The following is a 20,778-nucleotide window of genomic DNA, read 5'->3' as shown; positions in this document are numbered from 1 at the left end:
TGGACACATGCGTCCAGATCGAGTGATGTTAGCATCACTAGCACTGATTTTATAAAGAGATTAGTCTGGGCTCGGCGATATTTTGGCGCTGGAAGTACAGCCAGGCCATTAAGGCTGTTCGGCCTTTAGCGTTCAGATGGCGCAGGCGGCCGCACAGCTAACGTGGCCTGCTATTGATGTGAGCGACGATTAAATAAAAATGCTATCGTCTCCCTTTAACGCATATGATAATAGCCAAAGAACAACGACGCCATTATTTTCGCGCAACATTTATCTCACTTCCTTGGTATGGTCAAAAGCATTGGTCTACAGCGAAACTATCTAGGGTAGGACATTTCGACAAATAAGAAGTTTCGCTAACTAACTAACTAAATGAGTGTCAGTGTCCAGCGAGTCAAAGGATTCGCGTCTAATAGTGTGCTTGCCTCGTTTTAGTAAGGCCACCGAAGTAAATTTTAACGGCAGAGGATACAATCGTTGGGTGCAATGTCCTGCTACTTTAGCATACCCCACTCATATCGCATGGCTATAGGGCTGTAGTAATATTTTTGAAAATCATGGATTGTACACGAAGGTCGCGTGTATCCAATCGTAAGATTTTTATAATGTAAAATAGGAAATTTGTTTATGTGAAAGGAGACAGATATTTGACTTTAACTATAACATGATTTTATCCAGTCGTTATTTTTAGGCGCAACAAGGTAATCTATACTGGATTAGATGAGAAACAGGCAAGTTACAACAGGTAAAGCATCTACAAATGGCTATTTGTTCTTTGCGCTAAAAAATTCAAGTATCAACATACATTGCAATACGAAGAGTGCAAAGTTAGTGATTATATGAATGGATTTGTACTTCAATTCATGTTATTTATAGTTCCTCACTTGAAATCGAGGTCGCAGGTACAGTAGGACTAAACCTATACCGCTGGATGCAGACCCATCAATCCATCTATCTGCCTACCAAATCGACTCTCACTGGCTGACATACAACTCATCTAGACTTCTATCATTTAATATTGCCAAGCTATATTCATTTTTCTTCACCTTAGCGCGAGCATCTTCCATGTAGTTCGTCTCTGACTGATCAAGTGGCGGCACCTCTGGAATACATATTTCTCTAAAATCTTAATAATATATATTGCTTTGAGTTGTTCTGTTTGTAAAAGTAATAGTGACGCTCGAAGTAACCGTCATCGAAACTTAGATGCTACCCAAATTGAAAAGCAAGCATGGCTGTCTTATCGTCATTACAAAACGCGTGAAAATCCCACGGTATCGCGTGTGTCTGAATGACTGAGTTGCCTCTTAAAATGTTCGTGTTAGAAACATAATGGTAGTATTTGCTCGTTTCATATTGATATACAGTTCTATTTACGTTCCAATTCAGTAATGCACGAGTTCCGTATATAGTATAATCGGAGATGTAGGACGTGCGGTGTTAAGCTCAACATTAGTACAGAACGCTTGAAAATGGCGACGCAAAAAAGCAGGTGCAAGGAAATACCGCTTATTTCTCTCTCTCTCTCTCTCTCTCTCCATATATATATATATATATATATATATATATATATATATATATGCGATTGATTTGACGCACCCCTGTAAGGCAGTCAGGATGCTTACTCTAGTTTGATGCTGCAGATCATTTGCAGCGGCTCTTGGCGGCCGTAATACATGTCCTTCATAGAAAATTACAAATTGCTATTAAATCCTCTTGGTCGTATTATGCTAGCACTTGCCATTGATCTATAGAAACGCAAGTCTATAGAAATCTAAAAGAAAGGAAACTTTTACCATAGTTAGCCCGATAATAGTCACGGTTGGCGTGCGCGTAAACGATTTTTTAAGATGTCCAAGGATTCCCCTTCTTTCCATGACTATGTTTCTATATAGTGGCAGCACACGTCAATCATTTGTTCATAGATCATGCTCTGTCTTAGACGTACGTAAACATGCACCTTTAACTTCTAACTAGTCCTATGAAAAGCTCGAATAATCAAGAAATCGAGCATTAGTTTCTATTAAATGTCGCCTAGTCAAACCGAAATTGAACGCGAAGAGATTGATTTGACGGTAATTTTTACATGACCGGCCAAGAGGTGGGACCTTTTACTTGATGTATGTGATCCGTTGATACGCGTATCACAGCTGCGATGATCTGTTGAATCCACTCGGAAGCAAATAGTGAGCGTCTATAGAGATCAGCCAAATTAACAATAACACTGATGACACCGACGTGATCTTGTGCCTCATCGTCGGAAAATTTGTAGTCACAATAGTTCTAGGATAGGCGACAGCCGATGGTGGCAACACCAAACGAGCTAAAGTTTCTCAATCAATTTCTAAAGGCGACGAATCGCTCAATCGGCCACGGCTGGCTAATCCTTGACACTAGGGAACTTCATCATAGTTGCATTGAGTACCAAACTCCTTTAGTAGGGGAGGGTGACAATAAACATTAAATAATTGTGCGGCTTTTCTCTATGGTGAACTATCGTATGCGTAACTAACTTAGCAGGCACATGTAAGTTATATACTATGCTATTCATATGGGGTGGCCTAAAAATGAACCGAAACGCCCAATCGATTCAACGACCTATGCACGTGTTTACTTCGTATCGAACTCAATCCATTCGTCCGTTAGTCTAGCTTTTTTCGCCAAAAGCCCAAAAGACTATTCACTGAGACGTATCAGTAAATCAGCGAAATGGGGGCCATCGTCATTGACGTTGTCTTGACGGCCTGCTATGACTGCTTCTGCTATCACAAACAGTATTGTAGCACTCGAGGCTAATTAACAGACGTTTGTTGTTTCTACCGCCGTTATACTCTCAGCATGCGGACCTTATCTCCTCTAGTGGCTTATGGCTGTTGGTTCTGATTTCTTTGGTTGGCTTTGAATTACTACGGTGCCAATGAGTTGGTCGCCTATATCCGTCGCCGCAGCGAACTTCCGGTTGTAGAGTGCTGAAGAGTAAAAACTGAGATCCTGGGCCGATGACTCGTACCGACCCTGATCGTGATGGCGTTAGTGCTGACACTGAAACTGAAGGAGGACATGGATCGAGTGATCTGGGTAAGTCACTACAGCAATGAGAAACCCCTGTAAAACACCGTTTAGCCGTATGCTGTATCAGCAAAACAAAAAACAAGAGGAAGAATAGCGGCTGATAAGGGGTTGGTCAGTCAGTCAGTCAGTCAGTCAATTATCAGTTAATCATTACAGTGATAAGACAAGGCATCGAGAGATAGAGGTGATGGCTGCTATTGCCATTAGTTTAGAATTCATCGTAACTTGTTCCAACTGAATGGGTATATATGATCTCCACAATGAACAGAGCCATTGATACACCCATACGCTCCGCAAGAAAAGAGATAAAAATCGTATGCGCCATATTTTCGGGCCTGGCTAAAGATCAGACGGTTTTAGCCAATAATAAAGCAGCTGTCAGCGTTTATATCCCCGAATCAAGAAACGAAAGGCAGATAATAGTAGTAAGGCCATTCATCGCTAGCAGAAAACTATAAACAGATAACGAAGCGAAACAGCGTCAGATTCAATAGACCGCAGGTCAAGAACATACAGGATTTTCATCGGAAGCAGACCTTCGACTCAGCCAATGGCCTCATTCTCGATGTCTTTTATAGACGTAAAACCTGAAAGCTTTCCTCTAAGCACACATAGATAAGAGCGTAAATCGAGCTTTCAGGTGTGCGCGCGCGTGCGTGTGCCAACAACATTTTAATACTTTACATTAATTTGCCGTCCTTAGGTTTTATATAAGCTCGACGGCTGATAGCTACCGTCATCGCAGAGCGCGCATTTTCTTTTCGGTATTATGAGATCACTTAGTGTGTCACTAGCATTTCTTATCATTCGGCGTGCGGTTCTTTGAGACCATTTAATTGGCACAGTATGGGCGACCCCACTAACTAAATCGTTTGCAAGCAGAAGTTGATGTAAGGCAAGATCAGCATATAAGGATCCCATTAGTTCGCTACTTGTATTTAATACGCTGCACATTGTAACGAAGTAGCTTCACTTGGATGTGTGCGTCCTACGACATGGGCCTTCCATTTACCTTGTTCTCGCAATAGAGGTGAGCAAGGTCTCTTAGGGAAAGTATCACAAGAATTGAGACGGAAAATGTTAGGTCCTTATTCGAACCTTTTCGTGGTTGACTAGGTGAGTAATAGTTCACAAAGGGCCCTAATGAGTGCCATGAAGTCAGTTTTGGACACTGGCAGCGGCATTTGTTATTTCTTATCAATAGCCATTTATGTTTACTGAAAAAATGTTTAACTCTATTAATTGAAAACGCTTAAAATCAACGCTTGGCAACTCGTTCTTCGGTGTCTCTAACCAGTCTAAGGATCGATTTAGGTTAATTATTTAGGCAACGACATCAAATATGCCCTAACTCGTTTGTAAGCTTACGTTTTGTTATTGTCTTTCGTTCATAGGACACATAATAACTGAGCCAACTACGTAACGCCAGCCTTAAAAAAAAGCACATCTATTAGAAACTAGGATCTCAGCATATAAATCCATAAATATTTTAACTTTTACAAGACGGGTGTCAACACTGCTTTTGCTTTTCGATTTTCAGCTGTGCTTGTTGTGCCTCCTCCTTTTGCTTCACCTTGAACCATGACCCCGTGTGCCTAAGGTAACGATGTGCCATGCTATAGTTTTTGAAATCTTTGATCATCTTCGTTTGTGGTACATGACCTGTTGGGTTACCGTTGATGACGGTCGTTCAGAAAATTCATTAAAAAAAACTTAGATACACTGGCATATATTCGACATTTAGTGAGGCCTGGAAAAATGGCTGTGACAAAAATGAGAAAAAAGGTTGGAAAAATCTCGCTATTACTTTATTACCATTTACGTCATAAGGAGGGACGTGATAACAGGCGGTGACGTATTTGAGTAGCAGGATTCGTCTCCGATGTTTGCTGTCGAGTATTCTGACTATCGTAGTAGTTGAGCTAGCGCACTATGATCGGTGTATATGCCCGTTGCATGTTGCGACTAGCAACGGATCCCTTTCTCCAGAAGCGACTGCTCTAAGCGAAACATACGATAAAGGAAGCAATAAGCATACGAGTTCTTCTCTACCCTTCCTGCAATTGGCTGGCTGATGGTTAACGTCGGTGTCGTCGTTGTTATATCCTTTGGGGAACGACCCTACTCCTGAAACTGATAGCCGGCAGAGGTACTTACGACAGCTCTCATCGGTTAACGGCCAAACGACGCCGATATGCTACTGAGACTTTTCACCGTAGCACTCTTGTCCTTCACATTTAGCCGCAGATTGGCGACATTCGGTCGAATTCCATTGGTGCCGTGATAGTCCTCATTGTTGTTTCCAGAGCTCTGGTCATTGGCGGAAGTATCCGACAACAAACCGGGTAGCTCACGGCCACCTGCTTATTAACTGTGGAAGGCAAAAGTTGACCTAGGTAGGGAGCTTGAGGGCAGGGAGCTGGCACGAATCACAGATGTTGTCGGAACGTCGCAATAGGGTTTAGTCCCAACTGTTATTCCATGGATCAGTCGTAAAGAAATGGAACAAAGACAGTGTCGACAGCAGTTTGGCGTAGCTATCTGGCCAACTCGAGTTTTCTTCACCTCCTGGTGGCTTTTAGGGAAATGGTGTACAGATGGTTGTTTAGTAGTGCAAAAACTATCGAGGAAAAATGGTGAGTTACAGCACGTGCCATGGCGTTTCTTGTGTGTCGATGATCATGATGGTAACCATGTTATTGCTGCCGCCGCTGACGTTCCGGTTCAAACTATAGAGAAGCGCTCAGGGCTCGGTTAACAGTTCGCGCGCAAGAAAACTTAACATCGGACGAAAGTTGGACACGCTGACGGTTCACAACGATATCAGCAGCCGGTGTAGCGTGTGTGTCAGGTGTCACAGCTTAAACGATGCGACTTGTGCGAGATGACTGGTAGGACAAAGTAACTGTTCTACGGTCCGTTTCTACCACGAACAGGAAGTAAAGGGTAGAACCGATGCCAAAATGAGACGGTCGAGAGAGAACATTGAAGTCATACAGAGCTTTTCGTTTCTGAACACTTGAGTAATGTCGCGGCTGCCGCTGCTACTTCTGAAAAAACATTTTTTAAAAATCTTTTACTTACCGTCTTCTTCGAATACCAATAACATAACCATAACCAGTACTACGGTTCTTTCTACTCCTGCGCAGCCGCACTGGACGCAATTCTGTTTCTAGTTACTTATCTTCTTTTCTACTTTGAAATTGTCAGAAAATGCAACTGTTGCTAGTTCTGATCCAAAAGGGGAAAACTCAACAGTGAAATAGGGCCAAACGGTAATAGGACAAAACGAAGTTTTTTTCGCCAGTGGTAATCACGAGTTGGCCAGTAGGGCAGTTACCTCTCATGAATGGCTTCCATCATCACTGTCAATACCGCCGCATCCTTTCAACGAGAATTCTTATGCTAAAATGACCCGACGGCAGATGGTACAGACAGAATAGTACAACAATTTTCAGCTTGAATGGGCAAAATTGTGACACTTCTTCTGAGCCATCGTTTCCCCTTTGTCACAGGCGTGTCTCGACCTTTTTTTCAGTCTGGTCATTTTACTGCACAGCGAAGACGCTAACAACAGTACGACACGTTCAAAGCGAGCCGTACGGAATCATTGTTGCGACACTTCACGACGTAAAAAGTCTCACAATAACAACAAATGACAGTAGCAACGACCATCGTCTTCAACGGTAGACGAAGTGGGTCAATGTGAACTTTGTCCTTGTTCTACAGCTGTCTGCCCGCGTGTCTGCGTGCACTGTTACACACTCCATATGTTACTATATGTCATAATCAATCAGCTCGCTCACTGATAGATACTACACTGTTGACTCATCATCAAGTACCTACACAGATGAGAAAGAAATTAATGAGGCGACCTGGCATCATTGTTTATTATGTTTTTTGCTGTTTCATTAGCTGCTGTTATTGACAACAACTCGATTGCAGCTAAAGCCCGCGCACTGTCATAGCACCCTCAGTCTTTACCTCCACCTCATGACGCATCGCCAAGTTACCGCTTGACCGCTTACAATCAGAATATTTAAATAGTTCTACTCCCTCACTGGCTAATGAAGCTTTCATCACGATTGTGCGAGCACAGATCACCGCCGGCTTTGTGCAGCGCAAAAATACACAGACAGGCAAAGATTAGGTTCAGGCCTGTACATCCGATAATATACAGATACATCGTTATTATAGTGTGTATGTATATAAATCAAGATAAAGCTTTCTCTGGGCTAGCGAGACCGCTGCCAGCCCCCGCCGTTCGCTGGAACAGTTACCTATGCGATCGAGTCGCATAGAACCACTTACACCGCAAATCCTTTCGTTTTACGTATAGTAGTTACATTGTTCATGCTGGTTTTGGCCGCCATCGTGGCGGTTCTATTCTCGTAGCGTTATTGTCGAGGCCAAGCCAATGAACCTCTCCCCTCGGGTTCACTTTGTGCACATCGTTGTTGTTACTGGCGCCGCCGCCGCCGCCGCCACCGAGACCGTTGCAGTTATCCCTGTCACGCCATAGCTGCTATATTGTGTTTTGCATCTGTGCGTCATTTCCTCAGACTAGCTTCGTTGTCGCGGTCATTATCTTCACAGTCATTACGAATATCAGCACCGGCATAAGCTGTTCGCCGGCCGCCAACAACCTGACGGTGACAGCAGTGCGCAGAAATGTCGGTATCCTTTCTTTTCTGACCTCGCGTGCACAGGTAACTGGCTAACAGTTCTGCGTCAGCGTCCTGTGTTCGGCCATTAGCCCTCAACAACGAAAATCAACTGATTTTCCAGATGCTGTTGTTATCGTCGTCGTCTTTTCCGTTGTTGTCTGTATCGCGGCAACCATCATCATATATCTATGCGGGTGTTACAGAACAGTGGACCAGAGCTGGAAAAAGGTTTTCAACTGTTACTGCTGGCTGTGATCATAAGACTGATTGTTGTTCCATAGTTAATAGTAGAAGAGATCAGATCTGGAATGGGTTGTTAGTGCTGATGCCAGTGTCAATCTTGTCACCTCCGTTGTTGCCAATTGTAGCTGGAATCGCAGTAACCTTTTTGTGGCCGTCATGACCTAAACGAAAGAAAAGGTTAAGCTGCTGTGGATGGAGACTTTCCATTTCTATTGTCATCAACACTGAAGCAACAGGCGGACTCTGAAGCAGGGACCGCGTGCAGCGAGAACGTCGCATAGATGAATCGAGCAGAGAACAGATACAGATGGGACCATTGGCCTTTTGTTCTTCTGCCTCGTCCTTTTCGTGTCAGCAGAAACCTCTCTTCGTTTTCTTCAGTCGTTACTTTTTTGCCTTTGTTTTCTGTCATGGACTCCTTTTGTCCTGCGGTCACAGAAATGGTGTCCCCTACTATGACGTGCCAACACCATCGTAAATTAGGAAGATTTCGGTTAATCGTTATAACGTGAGTGAGTGTTGGATGATCGATAGGTACAAGTAAATATGTGGATGGTCAATATATACGGGCAGCAGCGGAACGAGGAACAGCAATCCGCAGCAGTGTGACTACTTCGTACGAGTGGATCCTCCTACCGCAAACGATTGGTTTTGGTAATTTAAAGGGGAGGTGGTGGGCTTGCTTTTGTTAAAGATAAATAGTGCACGCTACGGGAGTTAGCGCATTCTCCAACGCTTACGATCTCATGCTGACCATGCCACAGTGTACCGACAGATACTACTTAGATAATCAATGATATCTCATAAAGAATATTAAAAGAATATTGTCGAAACTTCATATCTATAATAACTAAACTGAGATAACTAAGATAAGAGCTGTTAAGGTCGAAAATCAAATATATTTCAACCGAAGCGCCATCTTCCTTATAACAGCTCGCTTATTCAGTACAGGGGCTTTCTCAAACGAATGGACATATTGCTGTGCAAGCTATAAAATGACAATGAAGGTCGGCCGACCATAGTCGTTGTCCGGATCATGCGAAGTGACAAAGGTCCCGGGAAAAGACCCGCGAAGCTTTTCTGGCCAGGATAAGAACAAAAATAATGACAAAACGGCAAAAGTCAACAGGTCGAATTCCCGTCACCGGGTTTCTCGACTCGCTGTTCTCCGTTATCCTAATACTATGGTTCAGGAAATAACAACACGGTCTCTTCGTGACGGAAATGATGCCACATCGATTACTAAATTTCTGGCTGGAGTATCTAGCAGCTGCGTACAGTATGTTATGACACAACGAGGGTTAAAGCTGGTCAAATTTGATTGTCTCCCAAGCACCAACCGACTTGCCGCACTTTCTTTCTCAATAGACTTGATTGAAATCTCTTACGTCGTCACCACATGTTACTCGACGTTACGTTATATTAGAGCTCCGTTCTATTCTAATTGCTTTATCACCCTAGTTGTTTCTACTGAAAATACGACTACGGCCAAATTATAAATGATAGGTGGCGCGACCAATAATGCCGGCAGGTCTCGTCAGTTCGGACCTGTTCCGTCGCTGTTAAGGTTTGAGGAGATGTTATTGTTGCCTATCTGCCTCCTGCTTACTCGGTTAGTTAGCAACTCAGTGTGAGCTTTATCTTTTTTTTTAAAATTGTTGCTGTCAATTAAGTTGCGATTCTGTCATTTTCAACAAATGTCTACGGCGGAATCATTGCAGTTAATGCTTAGACCGGCACAAGCCTTATCAGCAGCAGCAGCAGACGTCAACCCTAACGGCAACGGCAGTAGTCAGTCACCTTTTCGCCTGCTGTACCTCGGTACGCTAATAGGTACTGCTACTACTATTACCATTACTAAGTAGATTACATGTATATATAGACAATAAAGCCTGAAAATAATGCATCATTACCGCAACGCTTTAGCTGTCCAGCGTACTGGGTGACAGCACTGCGATAGTAGCAGTTTCAACGGGGGGTCTGTGACATGGACAAGGACGTTTGAGTTGTGCCTACTTATTTATTCCGACCCTATCGTAATACGCACAGCATAAAATTTCCCATATTTCATTAAACAAGGGCTGATTTTTGGCGAAAATGTTTAAGCAATTTACAGTAGCAAAGGGAACAACGGCATAATGGACCGTGCCGTTACGGTACCGTTATTCTGTTCTATGAGAGCGCTGTAGAGGACGGAGCAATCGCATCGCAGAACAGTGACGGTGATGCTACTTACGAATCTTACTATCCCGAATAGGCCCTATTTGGGCTCATTTAGAATACTGTTATTGATCGCAGGCGATTGCCAGCATAGACATACATAGGCCTCAATCCTGGTTGCACTCAGTGGCACAGACAAACTTTTAGAACGGTCGTGAAAATCGAACCGATATTCGATCACTTATTATAGCGGCAGTCTTTCTATAACTTATAGGTAGTAAACCTGACAGGCGTGTTTTTGGTGGTCAAGGTCAAGCCATGCTTTGATCTATGGTGCCATGCTAAGGCGGCATCGTCTAACAGACACTCTATGACAATGGCAATACATTGTAGTTAGCTAGAACAGTTCACTAAATAGCTTAGATTGGAGCTAATATAGCGTTTTTCGATATATTTCAAAGGTATGTGTGCGATATGGCCGATGGCTCTACAGGTGGGGCACGAAGCCAGGATCTGTCGTTTAGCGAGTGCTTTGAGTGCGCGCCTCTATGTTATTAGTTGGCGTTCGTTGAAGGGACCCCATGTGTGAGGTGCATTGCATAGATGACAAGGGAACTATGTATTAGTTGTAGTTTATCATTGATATATATATTATGGATCATGAAACTTCTACTGTTACTGCGCTGCCCATTGTTGTTTCTTTTTGTGGATGTTTTGATATAGCTGTCATTGCATAATTCAGTAAGTAGTATAGACATTTTAAGGAAGCCTTGCCGTTACCTGAGTTAAGGTGACTGTCCTTTGGCTCATCTCTTTGAAAGCTACCACAAGGCATCTTATGGGAAAGGTTGTTTAACCTTCGTACGCTAAACAGAGAGTGCGTTTATCTATTTTCTAACAACTTTAGGTCAGCGGTGATCTATTTATTGTCCCCTTTTACATTGGGGTGTTTATCCATAGTTGCATATCAGATCAATAGTGTAAATATGCACCTTTTGCCCGGGGTTAAATTTTGGGCCATAAATTGATCTTTGTTCATTATCGATTCACAAGCTTATTTGCTCCTAGTGAGTCATTCAATACTCTTGTCGCAATCGTAAATCTATTCTAGATTATGGTTGCCATCACTTTGGGTGATTGCCTGTTGGGCTAATTTTTATAATAACTCCTACTCTTGGCAGTTAGAAATCGCGGTGAAATAGGCTTTGTTCCGTCTTTTCTTCCAGTCATTTGTACAATGCAAAATGGTGGCGCCATGACCAGTCGCTACCTCCGATGACTCATTAATCAAATTATTCGAAAGGCCTAATAAAAATTTTTATTCCGAAACTATCTATGAAGTCCGTTCAAACAAGCACCTTCGCATCGCGGATACTGAAGAATCAATAAACCATCTAGTTTAGTTCATATTTTTACAATAGAACACCCACTGACACCTTCGCAACAACTACGCTTTCTGCTCTTTATTATCAGTTATATCTACTAGTTCTTTCATAGTCATTGTTGCTCTGCCGTGTTTTAAGAAGTTTCGAGTTGCGTTATTCTCGTCCCCCAAATGGAAAATCAGCATGGTCAGCCGGTGGACGACACACATGGATGGCCATCACTCGGGTGTCTCTCAATCCTACAAAGTAAACATTTACCACAAGATCTAGAAAGGTCCTTATTGGACTTCAGTAAAGCCTAGTGACTCATGAAAACGACATGTTTCGAAGCTTCTTGTTCCTGTTCCTAGCTACTTATAAGGAAAGCGCAATAGGAAATATTTGCTTGTCCCATGAGCAGCATAAATAATGATCGGAACAATTCTTGGACAGTTCGACAAATGGGTTTAGTAAAGTTGTTTTAGCGTAAAATTAGGTTGCTGTTTCATTCATTACCTAGTGAATAGTGGCTAACTCTCATAAGTAAAGTGGGTCTAGGAAAGAACGAGCGGTAATAGTTGAGCCCATTGGCTCAATTCGACCCACGACCTTATGCGAGATAAAAGCAAGTGTCTTTCACTTTATGAGATTATGAAAAAATTTACGCTTGGCGTCAGCGTCGTAGTTGTATGTTAATTGAATGCGTACAAAGAGATATCGTTTATGCAGTAAACAGAGGGTATCTTTCTCCTTTAGCCTAATGAGGCTTAATTATTACTGTGTCTTCAATTTTCCGACAGTCTAATTTTCTCGGATACTGTTAACTCTTTCCGATTACACAGAGTTACAAGAGGAATCATGGACATCGTTTGTATTGCAACAAGATATCGGGCGATCCACTCAGCTGGCACTCTATCGTTAGATACGGACGATGTAATTATCTAATAATAATGCGCAATGATATTACCGCTACCTTTGCCGCGTCGCGTGGCCTCTAACTAAACTAGATGGACTAAATATGCCATTAAAGTACCCTCATCTTTGGGACGTGAACCATTACGACCACGATCAGCTGTGTTTATTATCAGAGGGTACTGGGGCATAGGGAGCGACAATTTCTCTTCATCAAAGGCAATGGCGAGACACCACGCGGTGGCGGCAATACATGTGATATGCCGTTGTTATATCTTTTTGTTGTATGTTTATCTTTTTTAATATATATATATATATATATATATATATATATATATATATATATATATATATATAAGTGCGTGATTAAGATATAAATGGACCATTGGCTGTTAGTTGTAACGTATACAAAATCTTTTTTTATGAACGATTAAATGTTGCTAGCATTCACTTTATCCTGAGGTCATTACTATATGAATTCCTACGAGGACATCGGCATGAAAGTATATCCAAAATGTATTATTTGCGTTAGTTTTGTCGGTCGTAGCTGTTTCGTCATCGCCCTTTTGTGTGCAAACGCTAATGAGTTCAGCCGGAACTTATTGTCGAAAAACTGTTAATTAACTTACGAAACTTACTGCCGCACTATGTATTGCACTCGTTACTACTGTAGCTGCTGCTTTCCTGAAGCACCGGATACACTGGGAGTCAGCCACCGTCGCATATCTCATCTATTCATTATAGCTGGCGAAAGGAAAATGGCATCAGGCTAGACGACCTAAGAGGACCTAGCACGATGTGTTTGCTGGTGCCTCTGCTACTAGTATCGTAATTAAGAGCATATTCAAAAATTTGTGACATTCTGCCGCTAGCCACGTATAAATCATATGTACGGAATCCGGTTTCTCAGTCGTCCAATTAAAGATGGAAACTTGTAGAGGGTTCTTAATTCTTTTCATCGTGCACGTGTCGGACCCAGAACTCTCATCACATCAATAACAGCAGTTACTGTCTCCCATGTTCATCTATCGTCGTTTTATCGCACTGACATGCTCCTCGCTACCTGGCAAAGGGCGTAATTTGAACGGTATCGCCAAAGCGTCAATTCCGTCGTTTACCTACTGTGAGATCAGAAACAGAAATACGTTAATGATATGATTCCGCCATTGAACACGTTGATTACAGTTGCCAATACCTTTGCGCTGCATGGTATTGTCATCGGGTATCTTTCCCTTGATACGATCGAACGTACTATTACGTGGAGTAATGCCTGGGGAAATGAGCCATAAATAATGAACTATACATTGTTTGTAACTGATCTATAAGACTTGAACGATACCAACTTCGTGTGTCAGCGTCGCACCCATAATACTTTTACAGTGATGAAATTTTCGGACTACTCGAACACTTAAAACTATAGAATTGGGACTCTATTTTACTTCTTAATCTATATTCTAAGTAATTTATATTATGACTAGTTGAAATGTTATGCCCATCAAGAATTTCTGCCCATTTACAGACATAGGGCAGCTTAAACAGCATTGCGACAACGTAACATATAGATGAAGCAATCATTTTCTATATCGTCATAGAGTAGTTAACGGAGCATGGAACAAGTTCCTCATTAATTTCTAACTCAGCTTAATCAGCTCAGTAAGCATAGTCAGCCTTCTATGGCAATTTCTGAGATTTCCCCGTAACAATATAGTAAACATTGTCGTAATAGGACATTGCAGTGGTAATTGTATTAGCCAGTAGCTAGGCCTTGTTTCTTCTAGGCTTAGTCAGTCTTCTCTATTTGAGTAAATTAAGCAGCATACTTCTCTATACGTGACAACGCCCTAACGGAACCAGATCAGAATTGGCTGATATTGTATTATACGAAGCAGTAATTAAGCGCTACATCGGCAGGTGTCATAACGGAATTACACTGTGGCCGACTACAAAAATGGCAAGATGTTCCTTAATGATTCCTACCCCCCGTCAATAGGCAAGGGTGGTACTTTAGTTTGTCCATGTACAACCACTTACTTCCATATACACTAAACCCTACGCTTTAATGTTGGCGCCGCTCTGAATCATGCAATGTCCATCGATATAGAACAGAATCTATATACAACGAAGGGATTAGCAGCGCATATCAACGCCGTTCTGTTCGATATCTACGTCTACATAAAACACCATAAATAACTGCTCAGTAAAGCAATACAGTGGACGGATGCTGATAGGGCCTAACAAGTCTTACTGACTATGACCCTATCGCAGCAAATGACGATGTCGACAGAAGAGGTCTTTACGATCCGCAGTTGTTGGGAAATGGTCAGTAGAAAAGTGTTAGGGTAACGCGATGAGGAACGAAAATACGAACGAGGATACAGTGAGAAAAAAAGGGCCGGGCTCAAATGCACCGGTATAGGAATACAAGGTGCGTTACGCGCGAAACGGAAATGATTGATGTAGCTGTTATTGGACGTGGTCGTCGTCGAGCTGTTTGTTGGGCAGAGCAGCTACAGAACTTTATTGCCTACTACCTGCGTGGGTCCCTATCTCATAGGCAAATGTGAGCTCGTCATCAAAAAACTTAGAACGAACCCGTATATTTGATAAAAGGCAACTACGACGACAGATTGACTCGCGATACTAAACGGGTACTGATATGCTCAATCGCACAGGCGCACGATTACTGCACCGTCCGAGTTTTTTTGCAACGTTTCTACATTGTGCCGACATATTTGTACGTGATCACTTTTGAGAGTGAAGTGATGCCTACTATCATTATCAAATCTATATAGAGAAATAAAAATATCGCGCAATGTTTCGACAATTATTGTACTAATATATCTTACCTTTCGAGCAGGAGCTCTTCAGATATAAGTGAACCGGCGAATCATCCACGAGTTCATGAGATACGCATTAAATGAATAGTTGTATTTATAGGCTTCCCTTCGGCCTGAAACACGACTTGTCCTTTGTACACGGTCAGGCTAAGCCACGATAGAGAAGGTCTCGTTCGATCCCCAAAGTCTTTTTCTGTTTAGCTGAAAGGTAACAGTCGACGATTTATTTCTTGTACAAAATAACGAACTTGTGGCATAATTCGATGTTATACTATTCTAGTTGACCACACACCGGTTAGGCCTCATCGGCACTCGTCTTTGTTCCCAAAAAATTCAAAAATTTTATAGAACCTCTTCCAATGTCCTTATTGTAACAATAGAATGACTATTGTTGCTACTGGAATACTACATATCAGGTGATATCGATTCGCAAAATAGAAATATCATATCTAGTCTATGTGTTACTCCAACTCGATGCGTTCCTAGCAGCTACAGGAACAAGTACCCAATACAACAATGGCTTTTTTTGTTACATCAATGTTGCAGCGATGGCAGAAATCTATGACACAATAATAGACGCGCATGGAGGTACGTTGTCCATCGCAGAGGCCGTGTGCGGACGTAACTTTACAAACAGGCCGAGTAGAATCTATATGACCTCACATAATTTCTCGCAATCTCGCTCGTTTATTTATCGACAAGCGAATTAACCGCGCACTGGCTGCCTGACGCATTATTTGGAACTCGATGATAAATTTCCTAGCATGAGTTCCGGCTTAGCCATAAATTGAGTGGGTCTTAAAACCTCAAGTGTTGTCGATGCCTATTCACATCCTCACTAACGCAGATGCGATGCGTTTACGTACAGGTCAGATGCGAGCGTCGCGCCGCTTTCCGTAACAGTACATACGACATGCGAAATGTTAGGCAGTACACAATAATACATTATCGTGTGGAAACGCGCCAGCAGGTCGACAGTGAGCCATTCAAACAGCCAGCCAGCCGCGGTAACTGCCAGCAATAACAGCAGGGAAAAGAAAAACATCAAGTCCTAATGATAGTAAATCCTTTTCGGAACAGAACCTCCTATGCATACTTATTCGAAATTATGCCAAAACAGAGCCTACAACACTCGCCATCCAAACGATGAGCTTACGCAGCGCCAACACACCGATACGAGTAACGACGATCTTTGTCTCCTTTTTACATTTGCCAAGACCACTACCGTCGGTGGCCCCACCACCCGTATCGTCAACATCAGAACGCTGTAACGTGACCACAATGATTTCACGGCACATTGGCCACTCTGAATTCGCCGTGTCTAGCCGTCCCGATACCGCTACCTATGCCTCTGCCAAAGCTGCCGAAGTGAAGCCTTGTGCACAAAAAAAAGGCATTAAGAAAAATAAATAACAGCAGAAAATGAATAACCTGTACGGCTCGATTCGGTGGCTAGTACCGTTCCATCGACGCCCTAAAGCAGCAGCAGAAACGAAAGATCGGTGCCAATGGCGGGGTCCCGTTCCTCTTTCCAGTACGTTTTTCTTGCAAAGTTTCCTTTCGATTTCCTTCGAAGCGGCGGCACCGATACCATGTTCGTTTCTTTCTATATAGATTGTCTGTATCCATTTCGGTAGATGAATTGCAGTAGTAAACCGAGGAAACATCCAGAAGTGAGAAGGGAAAGTCCAAACGACCCAGCGAAAAACCACACAAATTGTTTTTCTATTTTTCCTTTTCTTTTTATCTGCTGCAACGGCTGCTGCAGCGGCGGTGTAGGGAACGAACCCCCTTCTCTCTGCCTCTCCCTGCGTCTCTACTATTTACCGGCAAGGAAAAATGTAAAATCTCTGTCAAATAGATGGGAAACAATTCGATCATTTCTAGCATCGGTTTCTGCTCGACGAAGATGTTCCCGTTTTGCGTTAGGACTGCATCATGTCGCGTATCACATCGCGTTATCGACGCAACATCGTGTAACGATGTGCGTACCTATTTGGACGGCGCGCTGTTTAGAACAAGTTTAGCTTTCTACGTATGGCAGAATCATATCTCTGCTGCCCGTCTCCAATAGCGCCGTCACCGTAGCTTTTCCGCTGCGCACAGGCGCTACATGGGCGTTATGAATTTGTTCTATAAATCTGCAGTGTTTTATAGAAATTGTTGTCGTTTTCATAAGCAACAGCTTACGCTGCTGTATATTATTTGAATGGATGTTCTGAATATTTACAAAATTTTCACAAGGAAAACAAAGATGTGTCTCCTTCTCAGAAATTACTATTATCTAGATCAAATTGCATTACTTGCCTATTAAGGCACGAACAAAGGACGAGCAAGGCATTTCGACATGCTTAGATGAAACATCCGCTATTTTACGGAAAGTTCGGAGGTATCGGAAGGTTTTGGCTCTTTGTCAGTCGGTACTTTGGTAAACATGGAACCAGTTAATAGCTGGCAGACCATCGCTTAAAATGTTCGATTAAATCAGCTTCAGTGTACGGCTATCGGTGACGAGACAGCGATGGCGAAAAACGTAATAAAAACTTAAAGTAAGTAATATGCGGCTAGTTGCCTCAGTGCGTCGAATGTCGACATTGTAATAGACCACGGGTCGACTGGGTGTAAGCTCCACTAGATCATGGCCATTTAGTCTGACCGGGTTACAAAGTACCGCGAGGCGGCACGTCTGTCAGCAGCCACAGAGCAGACGGAGAAATGACATTGATTATAATGATTTACTGAATCAGTCGTGACTGGCCAATTTCTCGGCTACGACGATATGCCTCAGATTGGCGGACAGCAGCATGGGAAGCAAACTGGTTACAAAGGTGGCAAGTGATTGTACGCTAGACTGATTGACAAGCCAGCTTATCTGTCCTATCGCTGTTAACGCGAATACGGAACTCAATACAGACGCAGTATAACATAGCTTGCTAGCTCCCGCTTCTGCCGCTGCCTTACCGTTGGGCAAATGGCTGCACTAAGTGGAGGCAAATGATAACCGAGGAAGTACTGCGCAATCAAGTCGCGAGACATCAACTGAACGTTTCGGCTGGCCATTATGTAAAGTTTGGGATTTACCTGCTAACTACCTCTAATACTACCTTTCCTGCGAACAGCTGCTGATGCTTTGGTCGTTATCACTCTAAAGCGTTTACTGGTACAACAGACAACCGAAGCCAATGGATGGGCGAAAGGGCGTCGCACACAGCTCAGAACCCAGCTGGATTTTTGTCATGGTCTTACAACATGCAGGCAGCAACAGACACAGAAATGAGGACGTTGCCTTTCGGTTGCCAACTTCATTGCCTCTGGCATTGCTGCGCCGTTGCTATTAATTGGTGAAGTATGACCCTTTCTTGGTAGAGGATGCGAAGTATTGATGACGCGACAGTTGTATTTGCTATGAACTGTCTTCGCCAGTATGAGTGTAATGCGTGCGAACTATATTATATTCTTTAGATGACCCAAGTGGGGGTAATCATCCCGCTTTCCGTGAACTCGGTGCTTTATGCCGTATATAGTGAACAACATTGTGAACGGATGAACGCAACGAATCTTGATTTTTCTGAATGTATCTATATAGTCGCCTGAGTTTGCTGTTCCCGCTATAAATGTTAGCTTTTTCCAGTTCTTCTGTTACTATCACGTCTATTTCTACCTCTATATCTTGCAATAGTATTGCGATATTAGGAACTTGTTTAAATAGCCCTTAAAACCCGAGCACAAGTCGAGAAGGGCGAGTGTGTCGCTTAGGTGAGGAAGTGAGGTGAAGTCCAAACTTAGAAGCTTCACTTGATTTCATGTAGACGATGTTCTTATACACAAAGGCTGTAATGTAACCAACCGGTTGCGCTGATGCTGACAATGACGCTGATCATAATCGCAAAGACAGTCGGTCAACGGAAAAGAGCGAAAAATGATGAAACTCGTGCCTGCTCGTAGCGAGAACGAGTGCGGTTGTCATTATTTTAATCGTCGTCCCTGTCAACAGCGTGAATAAAAAATATGGCCACAGAAATGATCGTAAACCCTGCCTCCTTCAATGGAGAATCACTTAAGTTAGGTCGACAAGACCTGTGACAATAGAAATGGTTAAAGACCATTTGGACACTTGACCTCTTATTGCGAATGCTCGTATAACACGAGAACAAAAAAGATACACCAGGCACCCCAGGTTTCTATGTGCCTACTTCACGGTGTAGACATTTACATTATGTTATTTTTTCTGTGCAGGGTAGTCCTTTTTAAAAGATATAGTGAGATGACTTTGTTCGAGCATTATTAAACGTCTAGACGATGTTCAAACCTATTGCTGAAATTACCCTCGAGGAAGGGTGTCTGATAACCGATTTTCATTATATAAATAGTACCTTTATTTCCACGTAAATTTCTCGAACTTTTTTGAAGCTCGTCAATATGACATCATCACAACTACCTATTCTCAGGCGCTCCGCTCACGCGTCAGTATGTCACCGTTTACGATGTCCGACCTGGCTATTTATTCCGCCATTCTTTCCTTATCCTTGTTGGTCTCTGTGGGTCATCAATCCATTCGCATAGCCATTCAAATCACTCACGCGATAAGTCGTAAGTTTTTGTGTACCAACAAAGCGGCGGTCTCTACTTTATACCACGCCTCTGGAACCCTCTCGTTAGACCTCTACAAGACATCATCAAGCATTGACAGCTCGGCTAGCGACCTGCTATCAGCTATCGGTCGTCAGCAAAGGCACCAGTTAGCGGGTAAACAAGTGCAGCAAAAGCGTTCGACTCTCCTTACCCTCACCCATTATTAGTAATAACTGTTGGTGGAACGCTTGCTGTTCCACGAGCCCGTTGTTAGACGGTGGCGCATTGCGACGCGCGCCGGCGTCGGAGTCAGTCAATGATGGACGTAACAAGTTACAAAAGACGACTACTATAGTACACGATCCTTTCGTAACATGCCCAATGAACATACGAAGTCACCTTTCGCGTTTCACGACCCTACTGCTTAAATAAGTTACGAAGAATGAGGAGCGACAAGCTGCGTTGTTTGAGGAGTGACAGGGACCAACATTCAAGCGGATTGATACACGTTATTAGTTCATGCTGTGAGAAGAGTTCCATTGTGGAATGTTCGACTGCATCAGTTAGAAAGCTGTGAATTGGGTGAATTCAGGTATGATAAAAATGAGACCCATATCCGCTTTTCGTAGGTGGAGCCGCTTGCGGTGATGCACGTTAGGAATACGCATATACAGTCTTGTACGTGAGCTTTGTATCCTCTTTTCTCAAGCGGAAGTGTAATTGTTAGTCAAAATTATCAAACAGCGCAAAAATTCAGGTAGCAACGTCTATCTATTTGTCAATACCAAGCCATGAGCTGTCCGACTGCAGCATACGTATAGGTCTGGTAGTCATAAGATACTGACAGCCAGCGTTGAAGGCAGGTCATAATGGTATTTTGCTTGAGTTGAGCTTAATCCTCGAATAAGCCGAGAGTAAGCCTTCGACTACCCCATTTATTGTCACCATAGT

At 42.9% G+C, this 20,778-nt stretch overlaps 1 protein-coding gene and 1 long non-coding RNA gene across 8 annotated transcripts in view; one reads left to right on the top strand and one right to left on the bottom strand.

The window, feature by feature from the left end:
- The window catches only part of Unc-76 (fasciculation and elongation protein Unc-76), a 95,976-nt gene that overhangs the window by 49,293 nt on the left and 25,905 nt on the right, over positions 1 to 20,778 (top strand). The window lies entirely within an intron of this gene.
- LOC147754576 (uncharacterized) lies at positions 11,580 to 20,070 on the bottom strand. 4 transcript variants are annotated; one of them, XR_015317455.1, is made up of 4 exons: positions 19,749 to 20,063; positions 15,265 to 15,456; positions 13,057 to 13,539; positions 11,580 to 11,766 (listed from the first exon to the last, which is right to left on the bottom strand). It is a non-coding gene; the product is annotated as an uncharacterized LOC147754576 (long non-coding RNA). The 4 variants fall into 4 exon arrangements; XR_015317454.1 differs by having other exon boundaries at positions 11,580 to 13,539; positions 19,629 to 20,070; XR_015317456.1 differs by having other exon boundaries at positions 11,580 to 13,539; positions 19,694 to 20,068.

The sequence above is a fragment of the Varroa destructor genome, unplaced genomic scaffold, assembly GCF_002443255.2.
Source record: "Varroa destructor unplaced genomic scaffold, Vdes_3.0 BEIS01000007.1, whole genome shotgun sequence".
NCBI classification, from domain to species: domain Eukaryota; kingdom Metazoa; phylum Arthropoda; class Arachnida; order Mesostigmata; family Varroidae; genus Varroa; species Varroa destructor.
This window is presented reverse-complemented; position numbering and strand designations above follow the sequence as displayed.